Here is a 10,092-nt window from a genome sequence, read left to right on the forward strand (position 1 = left end):
CCATTGTCCCCAACATGAGAAGCATTGATGGTGGAGGGGAGACACCAGTGATGTGGCAGGATTGCTGCAGTCAGCTGAGGCTGCAATGAGCCAACAGACACCACTATCCCTCCCAGTCACTGCCCCCCAGGGCTTGTTAAGAGAACAGAGAAGGAACCTGAGAAGGGCTGGGGCCTGGGCCTGGGCCTGCAGTCCGCTGGGCAGTGGGTGTGGGGAGGTGGAGAAGCAGCTCCCACTGCCCTGCCACCCACATCTGGCCTGCCCAGCCAATGGGTTATGCTTTTTGATTCGTACCTAAAAAACTCACCCTCTAACTTTGTTCTTGACATTATATTTTAGGACACAATTAGGCTGTTGTGGAGGGCTAAGTACTGGTTGTTACTGCTCTCTGGCATTTCCATTTAAAAAATATGCCACAATTTTGAACGCTGTTATTTGGGCGGGTAACTGTCCCCTCATCGCATTTAGGCGGCCTCTGAGCTGGCTCTGCTCTGGCTCCCAGCCCCATGTCACCTCTTCCCACTTCTTTCCCCCAGCCTTACGGTGTAGATACCTCTGCAGCATTTGCAGACAAGTCTACCCAAGCAAGAGCATGATAAGGCCTGGCAGTGTGTCTCCTTGACTAGAAAATTTTTTTTTTTTGTAAAGAAAAAAATGAGGCCGGGTCATGTGAGGGGGCTCACATCTATAATCCCAGGACTTTGGGAGGCCAAGGTGGGAAGATTGCTTGAGGCCAGGAGTTCGAGGCCAGGAGTTCAAGGCCAGCCTGGGGAACACAGTGAGATCCCATTTCTACAAAAAATAAAGTAAAATAAAATTAGCTAGGCATGGTGGCACGTACCTGTAGTCCTAGCTACTTGGGAGGCAAAGCCAGGAGGATAGCTTAGTCTAGGAGTTAGAGGCTGCAGTGAGCCATGACTGATTGCACTACTGCTCATCTCCAGCTTGGACGACAGAGTGATCTTGTCTTTAAAAGAAAAGAGAAAGAAAATCAGCATCTTAGAAAGGTTTAAAAACAAAGAGAAAAAAATTAGGCCAGATTTCCACCTGTGGATTGTTTGCGTTCATTAGTTGGGGGAGTGTTCAACGCCTTGTGCCTCTGTAAGGCCCCTCCAGGCCCATAATGCTTTCTCCAGCCCCTCACTCTCAGCTGTGGTATGTAGACTATTTGGCTCCTCCATAAGTGTGAGTTCAAATGAGTCCCCGTGGATGTTAACCCAAGTCAGTAAAACACCTTTGCAGGCAGTAAAAGGCATGTCCCTCTGAGGTCAGAAAGCTCTCCTGGCAAGAAAGCCAAATGAATGGTTTCTTAAAGGGCAGGAAGAACTCTGCTCTCAATGCTATGCCCTGGTCGGCTGGGCCTACCTGGCCCAAAGGTAGGTGGCAGGTAAGCAGAAAGGCCAGTGTTGTAAAGAAGGCCTGACTGTTTCCCTTTTGTTCACCTCCAACATCAACTTTTTTCCTTTCTGTTACCTTATTGCACTCGTTAATGGAAATGAAACCTTTCACACCAGTCCCAGATTGGGTCTGGGATCAAATAGGAAAACTGTAGAAGTAGTCAGGCTCAGTGGCTCACACCTGTAATTCCACTGCTTCGTGAGGCCGAGACTGGAGGCTCACTTGAGGCCAAGAGTTGGAGACAGACTGGGTAACATAGTGAGACTCCATCTCTCCAACTTGTTTTTTAATTAGTTGAGCATGGTAGTATGCACCTGTAGTCTGAGCTACTTAGGGGGCTTAAGTGGGAGGATTGCTTGAACCCTGGAATTTGAGGTTATGATGACCTATGATTGTGCCTCTGTATGGAGCCTGGGTGACAGAGCAAGACCTTATTTAAAAGAAAAAAAAAGACATTGTGAATGTGCTTTGTAAATATGAAAGCACTCTCCAAAGTTAAGGGAGTATCATTATCGGGAAAGACAGTCTCCAGCATTCTCCTTTAGTGTTTAGAAATACTGTGTTGAAAGCCAGGCTATTCCTGCTGGCCAGGCACAGTGGCTCACACTTATAATCCTAGCACTTTGGAAGGCCGAGGTGAGTGGATCACGAAGTCGCAGGATCACGAGGTCAGGAGTTCAACACCAGCCTGGCCAACATGGTAAAACCCCATCTCTACTAAAAATATTCAAAAAACATAGCCGAGCATGGTGGCACGTGCCTGTAATCCCAGCTACTTAGGAGGCTGAGGCAGGAGAATCGCTTAAATTCGGGAGGTGGAGTCAGCTGAGATCATGCTACTGCCCTCCAGCCTGGGTGACAGAGCAAGACTCCATCTCAAAGAACAGAAAATCCTCTGTGCATTGGAAAGTACCACTACCAAGCAGCATCAGTTAGCTGCTTCCGGGCTGATCCATCTGCAAATGCAACTGCAACCTGAAACTCACCAGTGTTTTTCCTCTGGAAATTACATAATGCAAGTATAGGTTCAATTGATATATTTTAGGGAACTGTCTTCTGATATCATGGTTTTATTTGTTTAAAATAACCAGAAAGTCAGGTTGCTGGGTCATCCTGCCCAGCTGGGTCTTTCGGTAATCTTAAATGAGAAACCCTGCCACAGGTCACTGCGGTGATTTGCAATCATGAATAGGAGCTAATGAATTAGCAGCAAGTGGGAGAAGGGAGGAAAAAACCCTCTAGTTAAAACCTGAATCAACAATGTTACAAAATGCCTGCTATGTGAGGTTTGAGGGGGTTTGGTTGCATTATAATGGTTGGCCCACTAATTAGTGTGTTGAAAAAATTTTATAGGAGTAGCTAATTTCCCATTCGGCCTGGCTGACCCGCCACCCCTGATCATGAGGTGCTTTCAGGGGACGGGGTTTGGAGGACTGAAACACCGAGGGATCTTGGAACAGCTCTTCCTTGTTGATGATCCCTTCTTAACAAGCCCTCCAGACTGGCACTGCTGAAGCCCTGGATGTTGGAATCACTGAGGTAGGTACCAGCATCTTATTGTAAAAATCCTAGCGCTATAAGGTGGCCACATCTTATGAACAAATTAGGAGGCCTGCAGGCTCTCTAAATACCAAGAAATGAAAGACAGGAGTGTTGAAGGAGGTATTGGCTATGCAGCCTCATAGCCCTGGCTCCAGCACATTCTATACAGCTTTCACTTGATTGACCTGAGCCCCTGATTCCAATGGGTCATGGTGAGCTTTGGACAGGAGGCTGTGTACAAAGGCTTCAGGCATGTATTAGTCCATTCTCACATTGCTATAAATACTTGGAACTGGTAATTGATAAAGAAAAGAGGTTTCATTGGCTCATGGTTCTGCAGGCTGCAGAGGAAGCATGAGGCTGGCATCTGCTTGGCTCCTGGGGAGGCCTTAGGAAGCTTACAGTTGTAGTGGAGGGCGAAGAGAGAGTAGGTATCTCACATGGCCAGAGCAGGAATAAGAGCGCTACCAGAGAGGTACCACACACCTTTAAGTGACCAGATCTCACGAGAACTCACTATCATAAGGACAGCACCAAGAGGATGGTGCTAAACCATTCATGAGAAATCCACCCCCATGATTTAATCACTCCCCACCAGACCCCACCTCCAACACTGGGGGTTACAATTCAGTATGAGATTTGGGTGGAAGCACAGATCCAAAGCATATCAAAGCACATGCACAAATACCACGTACTGAGTACTTACCCTGTGCCAGGCATTGTGCTAGTCACTTTGACATGGGAGAGTTTATCGAAGACTCCAGTAACACTGTGAGTGAGACAGTAATCCTACCTTCACATGTCAGAAGAACCTGCATTTAGGACAGCTTAAATTGTCCTCACTTACATGCTATATCCCTAGTCCACGAAGGTCATGTTCTTGTTTAATGAAAATATATTCCTTTAGGTAAGAATGTCCACGTATTCTTGGGAATGTCTGTATCTTCCTCAGTGGCTACATAGCTATAAAAGGACTTCTTTTGCCCATGGAATTTAGGAAGAATTCATCTTTTAGGTTGTGTAAAATTGTATACTTGCTCTGGAAATGAAGAAAGGTTCCCGTAGCTAATAATTAGCTTATTACAAGGTAAGTACTTTACAGGTGTTATAGATGATCATCAAAACAAATATGTGGGACAGCCTGTTATTATCTTTATTTTAAACAAGAGGAGAGCAGGGCCCAGAACGGTTAAGTGGAATGGCCAACGTCACACACCTGATAAATGGTCAGACTGGGATTCAAGCCCAGGCACCTCTGAGTCGCTGCCATTATTCTGTCCTGGAAGGTACTTAACAGAAAGGGAGTTTGTGCTTCCTCCAGCCCACCCAGCTTCTGAATAGTCCAGGCCCCTGACTGCATTGCCGCAAAAAGGCCTCAGAAAATGTGTGTGCACACATCAAGACTGCAAGCCGGATTCAAATGTATCAAGTCTCCATAATGGGAACAGTGAGAAGCAAATGGAGATAGATAGTTTTCCTAGTTGGGACTGTGAACATGGCAGCCAACACTGGACTGAAAAGATTTTATTCTCGTTATACTTTGCTAGACGTTGCCTTCTAGAGGGATTTCTTTGGGTTTTTATTTTGAATTCTAATAAAGAACACCTTGACTATAAATTTGGCCTTGAGATAACATTTAATGAGGAGTCAAGATTTTAGTTTCTGAAAACTAGACACTGAGCTTTCTCCTATAAAATTGAATTCTTGGTGCCAACCTTTTAACACTCTCCAAGGGTACCTTCTAGTGGCTTCATAAAGTCATCACTGTGGGGATGTACTACATACTTATGGAAATCAAGGTTATTTTATTAAGAGACATTATGCTTTATATAGGGAGTTAGATGATACAAGTAATTTAAGATAACAAAGGTCCTCATTTTGTCCCAGAACTGGATTTTCTTGCTGATTCAGCTTGGAACCGGTGCCTGTTAAACAAGGAAGGCAGAGGGCATTTTGACGTCTCCTGGTAGCTAGGTCCCTGTGAGGTCAATGGGAGGGCTGTCTTCAGAGATGCTGCGGCTCCGTTATTGTATTCATGGCATTATTTTCTTTGGCCATTAGTGTGTGCTGCTCAGATCTCTGCAAAGTGCTAATAGCTGTAGCTCTCTGGGGTTCTCTAAGTAATGGGCCTGTGAAAATTCATGTCCAGGCTCCAAATCGAGTTACTCCAGGACCCCTGTGGCAAGTGTATTTCCCCTAACACTCCCCTACCCCTCTTACGTGTCAGGAGCTTCTTAGAAAAGGAACTGATTCTAAGGATAGAAGCAAAGAGGGGTGGGAGTTTGCTCTCTGGAAAGATCCTCTTGGCTATGAAAACGTCATCTTGGGTTGTGGCCACATCAGAGCTGGGGGCTGCAGCCGAGCTGGGGTCACTGATGGGTACCAAGTCTGTGAGAGGCAGGCAAGAGAATGTGGTTCGCGGTTATTGGAGGTCAAAGTTAGAAGTGGTGAGACAGCAACCTGTTTTCAGAGATCTGGCCAACAGTGTAGATCAAGAGCTAGAGACTGGCTGCTGGCAAGATGATTCCACAGCAGGAAGCTGCTCAGGGTGACCTTGAGATTTGGCATCCTACTGTCCATCCTTTCATTAACTCTCTTGCTCAGAGGTAGAAGGCAGCTTCTCTGCTGATTCCTAATCAGGTCTATCAAAGGCCTTGTGATATGTCCCCACCTCCTGGAATAAGGCCTTGCTCATGGAAGCCTCTCAAAGAAATGTCCTTGATAGCCCAGAAATGTCTGCAAGTTTTTACTCAGCTGGAGGATCACAAGCCTGGTAAGAAGCCAGGAGAGAAGATGGGCCCTTCCCTCTTCCTTTCAAGGTGGGAGCTAACCTCAGGACCAGCCAGCAGCTAGGGGACAGGTAATGACAGGTAAATCAGGCCTGTCTGGAAGATAGCCTCCTTTTCCCCAAGTTTTTCACCAAGAGTTTCTGAGGTCTTGAATTTTCAGACTCAGGTCCATCTACCTCCTGAAATAATTCTGGCCAGGTTTCCTAGGAACCTTAGCCTGCTGGTAGACAGGCCTGGAGTTGGGGCCACTGTTCTAGGCTGGTATTCTTGGCTTTTCTTGGCTTCCCTGGACTTAGTCAAAATGGGTTATAATGCCTTTAAGTTTTCATGTAGCATTCTGTGTGATTCCCTCAGATGTACCTTCCAGTTCAGTAAACTCCTCCTCAGCTACGTTGAAACTGTTCTTTTACAGATGCATGGTGTTTTTTTAACTTCAGTGACTACATTTCTTATTTCTATAATTTCTGATTCTTTTTTAAATGTAATCTTTCCTAATGATTTCTGTATCCTACTTTATATTTTTTAAATGCTTGTGTTATAGTCTCTTCCAACTTGTTCCCTCATCTTCAGATTTTGTTTCACCCACAGTGTTTCAGTTATGTGTGTGCTTATGTGTGTAAGTGTCCATGGATTAGTTTCTGTCTGAAATATGGTAGAAACTCATCTTAAGGGTAGGAGGGCTTTCTCTGGAGTCCGTATACTGTGGGCTGTGACACATCTGCCCTGCTTCCCTGCAGCACCAACTGGACATGAAACATTCTCCAGTTGAACTATTTTTTCCTGAGCCAGGCATTCCCAATCCACATGAGCAGTATAATTTTGGAGCCCACTCCTGCATGTGAAATGAAAAGTTGGATTTTAACTTTATTCATAGTAGGCATTTTGTTTCCCTTCCTAGAGCTTTGGGCCACCCAGAAAGCTTCCTTAATGCCCAACAGGCTATTGGGTGAAGTTTTCTGGACCCCTTCTCATAGACCAGCAGCCCATTAAGAGTTCTGGCATTAGGCTGAGATCCCTCTCTAACTCCTCACCTTAAGTGGACTTGAGGCCACGTTTCTTCTTTGTGCATGGGAACTAAAGGCCTAGCTTTTAGCCTCCTGGGATGCTAGCTTCAAATTTTGATTTGAGTTCACTTTTTGCTTCTGGTATGTGTGTGTTTCCTTCCTTTCTTTTGATTTTAACTTGCAGTAAAACAACAACAAGCTGGAGATGGTGGCTCACACCTGCAGTTGCAGCACTTTGGGAGCCCAAGGGGAGAGGATTGCTGGTGACTAGGAGTTTGAGACCAGTCTGGGCAACATAGAGAGATCCCATCTTATCTCTACCAAAAAAAAAAAAAAAAAAATCAATTCGCTTGGTGTGGTGGTATGCACCTGTAGTCCCAGCTACTGGGGAGGCTGAGATGAGAGAATTGCTTGAGCCCAGGAGTTCGAGGCTGCAGTGAGCTATGACTATGCCACTGCAGTCCAGCCTGGGTAACAGAGTGAGACATTATCTCAACAACAGCAACCTTCAGACAAAATTCTATTTCATCCAACATTTCTCCATGTTTGGGGCCGTTGGAATGGCTGAGTCAGTTCAATCCACCGTGCTGCCAGAAATCAAGCCCACACACACCGTAGCTCTGGTGGTTGAATTTGCCCTTCTGGGTACCTGGTCATGGACTGGGATTCTGCTCTGAGGCAGCTAGTAACCTGCAGCAACAGCATGTCATCCACTGCCTTCGAGCAACACTGACTGCATCTGGGCCCTCTGAGGTCTGATCACGCTTGTGACTCTGTCTGTGTCAACCAAATCATGACGACTTTCCCTTCCTCTGCATGGCCAGATAACCGCCTTCTGCAGATGAGCCAGTGAGGGAACAGGGAGGAAAGGGAGCATCTTCAGTTTCTCTTTTGGAAGCTTGGCTGGAATTTCACCATTTAGAACCTCATAACTTTCTATGGGGTGGGGAATCACAAATTCCTTTGGGATCTGAGAAAAAAATAATGCATCCTGTCCTGAGCACAAAAGCACATACATGGAAGCTTCCATATGGACTTCAGAAAGTCATGAACCCCCAAATCCCATGTTAAGAACTTCTGTTTGGAGGCCAACAGTTCTTTTTCGAATTGGAAATCTTAGTTTGCTAGCTTTATCAAATCACCTCTAGTGGGCTGGGTGCAGTGGCTCACCCCTGTAATCCCAACAATTTGGGAGGCCAAGGTGGGAGGATAGCTTGAGGCCAGGAGTTCAAGACCAGCCTGGGCAACATAGCGGGACATGTGTCTCCACATAAACATTTAAAAATTAGCCAGATGTGGTGGTGTGTGCCTGTAATCCCAGCTACTCAGGAGGCTGAGGTGGGAGGATAGCTTGAGCTCATGAGTTTGACTATGATGATGCTACTACACTCCAGCCTGGGCAACAGAGCAAGACCCTGTCTCTAAAAACAAAAGCAAAACAAAAAAACGACAAGTCACCCCTAGTGTAAAACTGTGTTAAAGTGAGACTGACATACTAACCATCTTTCTGTATCTCACTCTTGCTGGCGTCTTGAAATACAACAGTGCCACTGAGAAGAATATATATAATTAATGACAATTTCCTAATCAATATCTTTCTTCCTCCAAGTGCTTTTTATTAAGTAATATAAAATCACCAGAGCATAATTTCCTCCTTTTCAACTCAAGCTTATGTCATCTCTAGGGCAGAAGAAGCCTTATGAAACAAGGCAGAACTGAGGTGACATGACAAAAATAAAGTTGGATGCTCCTAGATTCCATTTCTGGGTTTGGGATCTGGCCTTGCTACTCATTTTCTAGTGACTCTGGGAAATTCCCAGTCTTCCCAGGCTTCTTTTTCCTTATCTGTAAAGTGAGGAAGCTGGACTAGATCAGAGGCCAGCCGATCCAGCCTGCAGCCCAGGTTTGTAAATGAAATTTTTTGGAACGCAGCCATCCTCATTCATTGCTGCGTTATCTATGGCTGCTTTCTGCTGCCGTTGCCAGAACTGAGGAGTTATGACAGAGACCAATGGCCTGTAAAGGCTGAAAGAGTTACTATTAAGGCCATGTGTGGTGGCTCACACCTATAGTCCCAGCACTTTGGGAGGCCGATGCAGGTAGGTCACCTGAGGTCAGGAGTTTGAGACCAGCCTGGCCAACATGGCAAAACCCTGTCTCTACTAAAAATACAAAAATTAGCTGGGCATGGTGACACACGCCTGCAGTCCCAAATACTTGGGGAGGCTGAGGCAGGAGAATCAATTGAACCCAGGAGGTAGAGGTTGCAGTGAGCTGAGATCGTGCCACTGCACTCCAGCCTGGGCAACAGAGCAAGACTCCGTCTAAAAAAAAATAATGATAATAAAGACTTTTTTTTTTACCATTAGTCCTTTATAGAAAAGTTTGCCCACTCTTGGCCTATAGGAGCTCTCTATCCCTTCCCACCTGTTGATGGTTTGTGATTCTCAGGGGCAGAGGGAATGCTACCCAACACAATTTAAGGGCAGACATGGAATCAAAATACTGGTAGATGAGCCAAGACAAAGCCCGTCTACTGTTTTGTTAAAGCAGCTCCCTCAGTAACTGCTGCTTACGGAAGTCTATTAAAGAGTCAAGTGGAATTACTTAAAATAATCAATCTTCCTCTGTGCTCAAACTTGTTTCATAATCCAAACAGTCACAGGTTCAGAATGGTTATTTCTGCCTAGTGTATCTAAATCAGTGGGGTTTTAAAAAAATTAGTCTGTTAATATACATTAATAAACACGATTAAATTTAGGAAGTAACTGACAGGAGAGCACATAAAATCCTTTTTACCCAACTCAAATTCTGTTTTGAAATGAATTCCAGCACAAGCCAATCAACAAAGCAAGCGAGCCCTTCTGATGTGGATGGCACGTGCAGTGTTCACCTGAGCATGAACTTTCTGGGCTGAACATTCCATAGACTGATGTATTTTTATGATCCAGGTTGCCAAATCATGCTTTTCAAACATCATGAGCTGAGAAGTCAATGCACCATAAGAGCACAGCTCCAGTGGCAGCTGTCCCAGGGGCTAGGGTTTCCCAGAAAGTCAACGTCCAGCAATCTCATTAGATTGGAATGGATCTTTTCTTTTTTTAGCTGCCTTTCCTATTTTTCGTCACTTAATTCATCCAAGTAGGGGTTATTTGGAGCTAAGTAGCTAGCAAGGGTTTTTTTCCCTAAAATTTGCCTATTTCAAATAGCTAAACCTTAAGTGCTGAGAAAATAAGTGAGAGACTAGTCTTACAGATGCTCAAAATTTCAGGTACAGAAGAAGAGGAAAATCCTCCTACTATTGATATAAATTTACTCTTTCGCCGGGCACAGTGGCTCACGCCTGTAATCTCAGCACT

The sequence above is a fragment of the Callithrix jacchus genome, chromosome 7, assembly GCF_049354715.1.
Source record: "Callithrix jacchus isolate 240 chromosome 7, calJac240_pri, whole genome shotgun sequence".
Classification (NCBI taxonomy): Eukaryota; Metazoa; Chordata; class Mammalia; order Primates; family Cebidae; genus Callithrix; species Callithrix jacchus.